Source organism: Otolemur garnettii, unplaced genomic scaffold, assembly GCF_000181295.1.
Source record: "Otolemur garnettii isolate 467f Iridium unplaced genomic scaffold, OtoGar3 scaffold00170, whole genome shotgun sequence".
In the NCBI taxonomy this organism is placed as follows: Eukaryota; Metazoa; Chordata; class Mammalia; order Primates; family Galagidae; genus Otolemur; species Otolemur garnettii.
Window position 1 is genome coordinate 2,699,814 of NW_003852565.1, and position 11,993 is coordinate 2,711,806.

Below are 11,993 nucleotides of genomic sequence, written 5' to 3' on the forward strand. Positions count from 1 at the left end.
ACATAGGTCAAAGAAGACATCCCAATGAAATCCAGAGAACAATTTGAAATATGTTTTAAAAAAAACATAAAGCCCAAGAGTTTGAGGTTGCTGTGAGCTATGACACCAAGGCACTCTACCCAGGGCAACAGCTTTGAGACTCTGTCTCAAAAATATAAATATATTGAATTAATAAATGTATTCAGCTCCTGTGGCTCAAAGGAGTAGGGCACCAGCCGCATATACTGAGGTGTTGGGTTCAAATCCAGCCCTGGCCAAAAACTGCAAAACAAACAAACAAAAACATAAAGGAAAATATATAGAAAAACAAGAAAGACTAAAAATAGATGAGCTCATCACAAGAATTTTAAAAAGATGAGCAAATTTAGCAACTTGTCCCCTTCCCCAAAAGAATAAGGAAAAGGGATAAATGCACAAGTGAATAAATTAAAAAACAAGTATATGATAGAAAAGATTAAATAGACAAAGATATAATTCTTGGAAAAGCTTTAAAAAATTATTAAATCTCAAGTGAGACTGATCAAGGCAAAGTATAGCAGAAGATATTTTAAAAGATCATCACAAAGATCATTATGATTCTTAAAATGAGCACAATGCAAGGATAATACTAATATCATGGGGGAAAATGTTAATAAGTACTAATGCCAACATATTTGAAAATTTAGATAAAAGGGACAAATAATAGAAAAATACAAGTAACAATAGAAAATGTAGAATCCTATAATTATCAGAGAAATTGAAACTGTAATTATAAATCTTCCCACAAAGGAAGCTCTAGGCCCAACTGGTTTTATAAGGCAATTCTGTCACAAATTTAAGGAATATAAACCACCACTGTTCCTTAATTCTTTCATGTACTAGAATAAAATAGATTAAATATCTCACATCTTATTTTTGTATAAAGCCAGCATAGCTTTCGTTACAAAATGTGACAAGGAAAAAAAGAAAATTAGTAGAAAGGGAAATCACAGGACCAAACCTCACATGAATTTAGCTACAAAAACTAAATTCATAAACAAAATAATAGCAGATTAAATCTGGCACCATGGAAAAAGGATAATTCCACACAACCAAGTCTATTCATTCCAGGTATGCAAGAGTGGTTTTAAAGCAAGCTATTGAGTTGAAAAATCAATCATCTACAATAATTTACTATGTTAACAGAAGGAAAGACAATGTATATGGTTATTTCAATAGATAAAAAAATATGGTAAAATTTAACACCCAATGTGTTAAAATCTCTCATTCAAGCAGGAGTAAAACAGAATGTCAGTAAGCTCTTGAACACCACTGCTCACTTCCACTTCCCTTGAGATTGGGGATGAGGCCAGGTACACCTGCACCTCCCACTGACATTCAGCAAGGTATTGGAAGCTGTGCCAATTCATCACATTAAAGAAGAAAAATAAAAATGAAAAGGGTTAGAAAAGAAGCGATAAAAATGGTCACCTTATCTGAAGGTTAGGTTATTGGATTTGTAGAAAATCCAAACAAATTTCCAGATAAATTATTGAATTGGCATGGTTCCTATAGCTCACACGGCTAGGGTGCCAGGCACATACACCAGAGCTGGTGGGTTCAAATCCAGCCTGGGCCCACCAAACAACAATGACAACTATAACCAAAAAATAGCCAGTCATTGTGGTGGGCGCCTATAGTCCCAGCTACTTGGGAGGCTGAGGCAAGAGAATCACTTGAGCCCAAGAGTTTGAGGTTGTTGTGAACTATGATGCCAAGACACCCTACCAAGGATGACAAAGTGAGACTCTGTCTCAAAATATATATATATTGTAGCAATATAAATTCTCCCCAAATTGACCTATAATGTTTTTCTGGGAGGAAGAGCTTTGAAGAAAATGTTTATAGAAATAAAGAGAACCAAGATTAGCCAAGACACTGTTAAAGAAGAAGGATAAATCAAAAAATTTTACTCCATGCCTATCAAGATTTATAATAAAACAAGTTGTACCGCTTTAAGGCATAAAACATATTGTAAAATACATATATTAATAGTAAAGTGGTGATTATAGGGGAGCAAGTTCACATATCCATTATGTCACATAGTTTACCCATATTCCCTTCCCCCATGGCAAGAGCAACTATAATGTACTCATTTAGAAAAAATTCTGAGTACAATATACTATAGTATCCATATTGTACATTAGATCTTTTAACTTATTCACTCTGCATATTTTCTAATTTGCATTTTGTCATAAGATTATAAAAAGAAGAGAAAGTCTAGAAACAGACTCATGTGCATGCTGATAGATACTTAATTTCTGATTAATTTGGTGCCAAAATAATAAAAGAAAACCATTTTCTTCAATAAATGTACTAGGTCAACAGACATCTATATGAAAAAGAAAATTTTACCCTTAAGTTATTGACTGAATTATGTCCACCCCCACCACATATGCCAGAATTTGACTATATTTGGAAATGGAGTCTTTAAAGAGGAGGTTGAAGTGAGGTCATTAGAATGTGCCCCAATGCAATATGAGCAATGTTGTTATAAGCAGAGGTACTGAGGACACAGGGACCACTGTGAGATGACCATGGGAAGACATAAAGAGAAGACAGCCATCTACAGGCCCAAGACAGAGGCCTTGGAAGAAACCAACCCTGCCAACATCTTGATCTTGGACTTCCTGCCTCCCAGAATTATGAGAAAATATATTTTTACTGTTGAAACCATCCCATCTATGGCAACCCTAGAAAATTAATATACCCTAATACATTATTCACTGAAGTTACTTCTAGGATTGTAGATTTAGAATCAAAATAGTAATGCTTCTGGAAGATACTATAGACAATAAATTTATGATGAAGGTAAAAAAATTTCTTTTTAGATCACAAAAAGCACTACTACTGAAGTATTGACAATTTAGATTTTATTAAAATGTGAGGTTTAGTTCACAAAAATATACCACTAAGAATGTCAGAAGGCAAAACAAAAATAGGAAAATACATTAGCAGAGCATAAAAATAAAAGACAGCCTGTTTCTGGTATGTATAAAGAACTATAAGTCATTTTTTGAAAAACATACACAACTCAATATAAAAATCAACAAAAATATCAGATAGGCACTTTGCAAGAGGATATCTGCGTTCTGTAGTCAGTTCAGACTGCTATAACAAAATACTGCAGGCTAGGTGGTTTAAATGACAGACATGTCTCACAGGTCTGGAGGCTGGGAAGTCCAAGATCAAGGTGCTGGCAGATCCATTGTGTGGTGAGGGCTCTCTTCCTGGTTTGCAGACTGCAGCCTTCTTGCTCTGTTCCTACATGGCGGAGAGAGAGAGAGTGCTGGAGTGCACATCATGGGGATACACACACAGGGATGCTTTTCCTCACCTTATAAGGGCACCAATCCCATCAGAGGATCCACCCTCATGACCTTAACCAACCACAGTCACCTCACAAAGATCTCATCTGCAAATACCATCACATTGGGGGTTAGGGCATTAATGTATGAACTTTGAGGAGACATAAACTCTCAGTCCATAACACTATGGGTTGACAAATATGTTAAAGGGTGCTAAATTTCATTAGCCTTTAGGAAAAACTAATTATAGCCATCATGTGATAACACCACAGCCCACCAGAATGGCTAGTTTACAAGGCTGACAGCAACAAGTACTGGTTAGAAGGCAGGGCAATTGAATTCTAATATGCTGCTGGTGAGAATGTATCTTGTACAACTACTTTGAAAATCAGTTTCATTCGTTAACTGCTTTGGTTGGAAATATGTAGGAGCAATCTGACTAAGTGGTGCTAGTGCACAGCCCAGTGAGAACATGCTTGTATGCAGGAGTGGTCACAGACACAGGAACATTTATAGCATTTGCACAATAGCCATAAGTCATAAACAACCTGACAGTGATGAAAATGAGTGACACACACGTGGTGACATACAATGTGAATGAACATCACAAGCATGATCTCATTGAAGGAAAGAAGTGAGACACAAAACTGTACAAACTGTCTGATGCCCTTTTATAAGGTTCAAAACCAGGACAAAGTTAATCCTGCTGCTGGAATTCAGAATAGAGGTCACCTCTGGGGAGAAGTGGGAAGCTACTATCTACCTCCCTGAGGGCACAAGGAAGGATTTTGCTGTGCCATCAATATCCTGTTTCCTAAACTCAATGGCTTGGATTGTAATAATTTATCGAACCATACATTTAAGTTTCCACACCCCTCCATTTACAAAGCTGAAATCCAGAAGGGAAGGAGGCTAGCATGTGACCCAGCATCTACCCTGTGGTCACATTTTGTTAGGCATGTTCTACAGCCTTTCTTTGGTCCATTTAGCACCATTATTCCTAATTTTGCAAATGATAGAACTGGCTTTCCAAGAGATAAAGTGCATTATGTGCTACCTAGAAAAAGGAAAGGCAGAGCTCAGTGTGATTTATTTTCCACCACATTGCTGCATCTCAGCAATCAATCCAACCCCATTCCCACCTCTTCTCCCTGCACTTTTCTGGGAGTCAAAAGAAAATTTAAATAATTAAGTATGCATCAGAATATTTGGTGCATATTGACATGGACTTAGACATCCCTGTAGATATATATGTTTTATGCACATTCACATCTCTGTATGTGTAAAAGAAGGTCCATTTATTTGAAAAGGATGCCTAATTCTAAACATTTGAATGGTGGTATTGAGATGACTAATGTCAAATTATGTTTCCCTTTTGCATTTAGTGGTGAGTCCATGGGATCATCAGGGAGATATGAAATATCACTTCTCTGTGCATGGTTTATCAGGTGAATTTCAGAAACTACTTCAGGTTCTCTACACTTTAATGTCTTCATTTCAAAATGGAAAATCATACAACCCCTCCTACCCTGTAGCACTGCTATGGAAAGAGCACTGGAGCATGGGCACAGTAAGACTTTATTGAAAGCATCAAGCCCTGTAGAAAGGCAAACAATTACCAGAATCCAAAGCATGGCATTTTGCAAGGATCCCCATCCCTCACCTGTTCTATCCAGTAGCAATCATGGACAAGTAGAAATTTGTAACCATTTGAAAGATAAACAATGCTAGAAAAAGAAAGAGAAATGAAATTGTCTTTCTCTATTCAATCTTCCAAATGAGAAAAGGGGTTTCTTCATCTAAAAGCAAGTAAATCAACAGTTTGAATATGTCATGTGATTCTCACAGAGGAGAAAAGGATAAGAGTCTAAAACTGTCTCTCCCTGAGTTCAAGTTGCTAAGTGGAAGTGAAGACCAGAATGTGGCAGCTGAAAAGCCATGGTTGCTTTGAACAAGTGTCTAGGAAGTTTGGACTACACAGCAAGCATTGTGGAGACACTTTGTACAATGCCAGTCATTTAATTCTCCTAGCAACAGGAAGGACGGCGGTATTGGTGGCTTCATTTCAGAGAAGTTGGCACTGGGATTTGGAGATGAAGTAGTTTGTCCAAGAACAGACAGCAAAGATGTGACACACCCAGAATTTGAACTCATATCTTTTGATTCCTATTTCAGACTTAAATTCATAATGAAATTTCTAAAAAATTATTTATCACATACAGAAATATATCTTTTGTCAAGATAATTCAGGCAAATCATTCATACTAATTAACTCAAAAAATCTTCTTCACAGAGTGCAGATCCAAATATAAAATAAAATGAAATAAATTGTGAATTGTTCTTCAGTATCTGTATTTTTCCCCTCAATTCTTGCAGGACTGCTTTTACTAATGACAATTAACTTATGAAATCCTGAGACATGTTTGTTGATTTATACCCCAAAGTTCTTGCTCACAGTAAAGTTATAATTTAAATTCCCAGCCTGGTTAAATCATTTGATGATGGAGGACTGCATGGGATTTAGAGAAAAAAGTCAAATAAATTATGATCCAAAATCTCAGAAATACTCATTAAATCATCAATCCTCTTAGACCGAGCTCCTGCTGTGTTAAAGAGTAAGACTTTATCTTGTCATTCACCCTCTGGCATGTTCTGTGCAGATGTAACTCAATGGATTCACATCTTTCCCATGTCCAGGCCAAATTTCCACTTGAAAATTATTTTGCAAGTTAAGATCTTACTCAGCCCCAAAAAAGATTCCTAAAAATATGCTTCACACTTTTATTATAGACTTCCTTTTCAAGAAAATGTTAAAAAACTCATTCTAGGGGAATCTCAAAAAAAATCACTTAGCATTTGTTGACATTTTTTTCTTGATTAATCTCTTAAAAGCTCAGATGTAATTGAGAAATATAAATAATACTTTACTTAAGAAAAAAAACATGACATTTTTCTCTGTGCAGTAAACCATTTTTCTTTCTAGTAATGCTATGGATTTCACCAGTAGAATTACTTTTCCTTCAGTCTCTTTGTTCAGTATTAGCAATGGAGAGGATGCACATTTGATTCTTCTGATACACTAGAGATTGCAGCTCCATGTTAGGCCAAATTAGTTCTGGTTTTGCACCATGTTTTGTTCAGTGCCATGAGCTACACATGATTTGCAGAATACGTACATGTTTGAGTTGGAGTAATGAACACTGGAAGCCTCATGTGTGGTCTGCAGCACCCATGAAACAGCGAACGGAGTAGATTTCAGGTAAAATATGTATTGTGTCTGGTAAATGATGAGGCTGTAACCTTAATGGTTCTGTTTTTGGTTTTTATTGCTGTTGTTGTTGTTGTTGTTGAGACAGTCTTATCATGTAGCCCTCGGGAGAGTGACATGGTGTCACAGCAACCTCAAACTCTTGGACTTAAGCAATTCTCTTTCAGCCTCCCAAGTAGTTGGGACTTACAGGCACCTGCCACAACATCTAGCTATTTTTTTTGTTGCAGTTTAGCTGGCCTGGGCCAGGTTCAAACCTGCCACCCTCAGTGTATGTGGCTGGCACCATAACCACTGTGCTATGGGCGCTGAGCCGGTTCTGCTGTTTTCTAACCATATAATCCAGCTAATTGGTAGCTCAGGGACCAGTCATAAAGCCCAATTAACTAAGTGAGATAAATTAATGCTTATATTAAAGCTGATGAGGTCCCTAAGAAACTTGGGAAAGACCCGCCCTTTAGGCAAGAGAACAAATGACTTCTTTGTGGGTATCTGGAAGGAGACCTCACAAGCTTTCACTAGGTGAGCTTATGGGAATTCACTAGCATTTATACACACGGGACTGTCTGCTCCTTTAGAGTGTGCTGGAAATATCAACTTTCTAGCAAAATTTCCAAGGACACTTCTTTGGCCAAGTTCCATCCCCAACCACCCCAGTTTATCTTGCTTTTCTCTTTTCCACACCTGCCACCACCCACCCTACATGTTCAAAGACTGCAGATAAAGTAGATTCAATCTCCTTAGTCCTACTATTCTTCTCTTCTAAAATCAAACACATTTTTATTTGGGCCATGCAATGCTATTCTTTAAAATGAATCAAGGATAGGAAAATAAAATGACAAAATAAACTTTGATAAGGTAAAAAGGATTCCCAAACCTACAGAAAGCCTTCTTTTCCAAGTTATGGTCCCGACTCTTTTCTTAGATGGTGGCTTAGTTCACAAGTGTTGCTACAGAGCAACCCTTAAGCCTGGGTACTTTATAAAGCAAAGGAGTGTGTTTGGCCCATGGTCCTGCAGGCTGTGCAAGAAGCATGGTGCCTGCACCTGCTTCTGGCTAGGGCTTTGGCTGCTACACTCATGGCAGAAAGAGAAGGAGAGCTGGAGTGTGCAAAGATCACATGGCCAGAGAAGAAGCAAGAGAGAGGGACAAGGTGCCGGGCTCCTTTTACCAAAGAGGAAAGCGAGGCAGAGGGAGTGAGTGCTGGAAGCATTCCCGACAGTCCCCACTCTCCTCAAAAACTGTTTCCCAGTTTGTTCTCAGACTTTTATACAGGTTTGCCATTCTGCCAGCCAGTCAGATTCTTTTGCTCAGCAGATGCCAGGACCAAAGTCCTTTCATTAATCTCACACCATAGTTAATTAAAGCTACCATTGAAGGGCCCTGAGGGTGGGATGGAGCCGACCTCAACCATGTTCCCCTCCTGAAGTCCCAGATGCAGTCAGTTTTGAAGGAGTCCCAGAGGCACAGTGTTTTCTAGATAGCAAGGATGTAGTCCGGGGTTGGACCATTACCACCCACTTGAGGGTATTCAGATTGACTTTCTGATGTTGGTGTCATTGTCAATAATCACAAGGGCAATAGATGGGCCACAAGGCAACCCCCATTTCTGATGCAGTGACATTCCATGGCCCACACACAGACATAGAAGCAAAGGGGCACAGCTGCCTCCAGTCTAAGATTCACTGTCACAGTGGTTTGGTAAAGTCAAGGGTGGTGTCCCTGAGCAGGCGCAACCTCATTTACCACAGTGCTTTGGTAAAGTCACCATGCAGGACAGAACCAAGGCTGCCCAGGAGAAGCAGCACCTGTGGCCCGTGGGTCTGTGTGCACACTCACAGCTGGGAGCTGCGCTGGCGGTGCCCACCCAGCAGCATCAGCACTGGCCATTGTCACGTGAGTGTACTTGGCTCCATAGCGGGTCAATGTCAGCTGCAGCTGCCAACTAGGCCACTGCAGCTGGACCCTGTAAACAAAGGGAGTGCTGACTGCTGCCACCAGCAGCATCTGCGGTATCCCTCTCCACACGCAGGTCCTTGTTCTTTCTACACCACCTTAACATTGGCAGGGCCAACCCAGTTTCTATAAACCACCTTTTCTCCAATCTATCCTACTTGACTAATCCTTTTGTCTGTAAGGATCAGAGCAGAATCCCCACATTTCAGGAAAGCTAAATATAATTTCATAGAACCCCTACTCAGAGCAGCTTAGAAGAAATGATCTCTTTCTGGGGACAGTTGTATCCAATCACCAGGCTGGGGTGTGTGGACCTGGAGGAAGGAGATTTGGTCAGATATTTCTCTGAATCAATTGTCTGGGAAGCATTTCCACTGCAGACATGCGAGGATGCTTGAGAGCATGGGATGCCCCTTAAACACTTGGCCAGTGGCTTTCTGCGAATGCCCTTTGTGATAAAAGATGAGGCACGGTCAGAATGAAAAAGATCCAGAAATCTGCAAATCTGTCACAGCTGAGCATCAAGGGCCACCATGGCACAGCTGAAATTGGGTAACTGGGTGAGGCAACAGCACTGACAGCCAGGGGTTCTCGACCTCACCTCAGTACTAGGGCCATTCGGGACATTGGTGCCTGCACATCATAGGGTGTTCATTGCACCCCTGGCCTCTGTCCACTTGGTGCCAGTTCTGTCTCTCCCCATGATATGACAACCAAAATGGCTCCAGATGGTGCCTCATGTCCCCCCAGGTGGGCAAAATCACCCCCAGGTGAGCAGATACTCTGTCCCCATACAGTCACCAGCACCAAGGACACAAATATAAACCATGTGAGAAGGCTCCAGCCAGCAGCAGGCCCTCTGAGTGTGCTCTGACAAGGTGAAGGAAGGCCAATGGGAAGGATGTGAAGGACACAGAAATAGGGTGGCCTTGGCCAGCTTGCAAAGGAGAGGACAGAGTTCTGTTCAAAGGCTCAGAGACGTCATACATCCTTTTGGGAACCTTCCAGAAAAGACAAAGAAACAAAAGGAAATGATCATAGCCTTGAGAGCTGGCCCCTGTGTCTGTGTCTGCACTTGGCTTCTGTGATGTTGGAGCAAGTGTGCAACTGACTGAACAACTGAGTTTGCTCTTCTGAACTTCAATTTCCTGATCTGAAATGCTCAGGTAATAGTAAAGTTATTACTATTCCAGGGTGTTTGGAAGGGTTGTTTTATGACGGGATAGAGTAAGCTGAGAACAGGTGTTGGTAACTCAATCCCGAAGAAGCAAAGTATGGGAAAAGTCAAGGCAGAAAGTGAAAGGGTGGCACTCAACTGACAGCGATCTCACAGACCACCAAGGCTTGTATGAAAGGTCTTTATTGGTGGGGGAAGAATGCTGCAGAGCAGCACTAAGGAGGAGAGAAAAGAGGAGGGAGAGGAGAGAGAGATCAAAAGTAAAGCACACCCATATATAGGTTCAGTTAGGGGAAGTCTCAGAATGATGACAGGATGGTAGGATAGCCAATAAGGAGTTACTGCTCTGGCAGGAAGAGCCATTAGGGGCAGGCTATAAGTTTGAAATTTTCAGCGGGTAATTGGGACAGGGAGATGAGATAAGCAGGCCACTTTCTGTTGTTTACAGGGCAACTCCTTGTGCTTGGAAAGGAGATGCAACTTTAAGGATTAGCAGAAAGGGGCTTTCTGGGGAAGGAGCTTTTCTGGAGCAATTACATAACAGAAAGGGAGAGAACAAGGGCTGAATGGTTTTTATGTGGCAGGTGATATCCAGGTCACTGAAGGTTATGCATAAAGGAAATGGGACACCATTTGAATTCCGATGAAATTTGTCTGACAGCAAATGAGGGGGACGATTTTAGGAAGCAAAACTGGAGTTTGGGTTCAAGTTAGAAATCTGTCACTGCCATGATGTGCAATACTGGGGCAAGGCAAAGGGGAAGAGGAAGGGAGGAAGAGACAGGGAGAAAAACAGGTCAGTGGGATAAAATTTGAGAACATCCATTAAATTTAGAAGTAATAATGCAGAGAGTGAACTTGGACAAAACAATTCAAAGTGCCTGCAGAGTGACCAACTTTCTCCCAAATAGCATATACATGACTAACTGTATTTCACTGCCTTCTTTCCTTAACCATTCTGGAGAGCGGGCTGTGAGATGGCAGGGCCCTCACAGCCTGGGGAACATTCAGAGAATGAACCCCCAACTGCTTCTCCTCCTTTCCCAAAACAACCATATTCCTTTCCTCATGCTCCCTCTGCCAGAAGTCCCATAGCCCTTTCTTTGTCCAGTTAACTATGCAGAGACCCTTGTGATCTTTGCCTTCTTACTTCTTGTAACATGTTAATGAAGTTGAGTAGAAACTACTGAGTCACATAGTTCTTCCTTTGTTTTGTCAACTATGCTGAGATCCTCATGATCTTGCCCTTCTTACTTCTTGTTATATTAATGAAGTTAAGTAGAAACCATTAACAAGATGACTTGTCTTTATTAAAGTCATTTATATTTTCCAAAATTATGTCTTTTGTTTATGCTATTTCCCCATGTTCTCTAGGCTACTTTCCCCTAGACAATCCTGTACAGATACTATAAAATAAAGCTGATTTTGTGCTTTGGTGCTGACTCCAGCCATCAGCTCAGTCAGTCCTTCCGATCCCATCCTTCGTTTCTGTGTCTTCTCTTATGCTGTATTTTTCTCAGTCTCCACCAATGCCACTCTGGTTCACTCCCCTTTCCCAAGCTGGTTCGCAACAAACCATAACAATGTAGGTGAATGTTCAAGTAACTTTAAACTTTCTACATCCCCACAATGTGTCCTGGACAACTGTATGTTTCATCCTCAGTTGTTCCTGAATAAACTGTCAAATACGTAAAATAAATGCTTAATTTTTAATTGCCCTTAATATTAATTCCCCAGGTGTGCCTATTGAATCAGTGATTTTTATTTTATTTTGTTAATTTTAATTTTACTTTTATTTTATTTTTCATCTTCTCAGTAAGTTATATTCATGGTAAAGATTGGATTTTTTCATGAAATCATTTTTTAATAATTATAGTCAACCCTTCTACCTGGAACAATGTGGCAAAAATGATAACAATTACAGAAGTTAAAAAGCCTTTAGAAATATTGTCAGCCTAGGAGTTTGGTTGTGCTAGAACCAAACTCCTGGTTGGTTCTTGGAGCAAGAAATACAACATTAAAAGATATTTGCTGTGATTATGTTGAGAGAGGATACTGGAGAGGGGCAAGGTCTGGGAGAACAGGTTTTCTCAGGGAGAGCACGAGGAGGCACCTGAAGGGCCCTCTCCATGGTGACTCAGTTCTTAGAAATTTATAGGCTTGACCTCCTGGAACTTGGAAATTTCCAAGTTCTGTGATATCCTGTAGTTTTGTAGGGGCTAGAGTAGCATCTCTTACTTGATTCAAACTGGCCAATGGGAAGGGT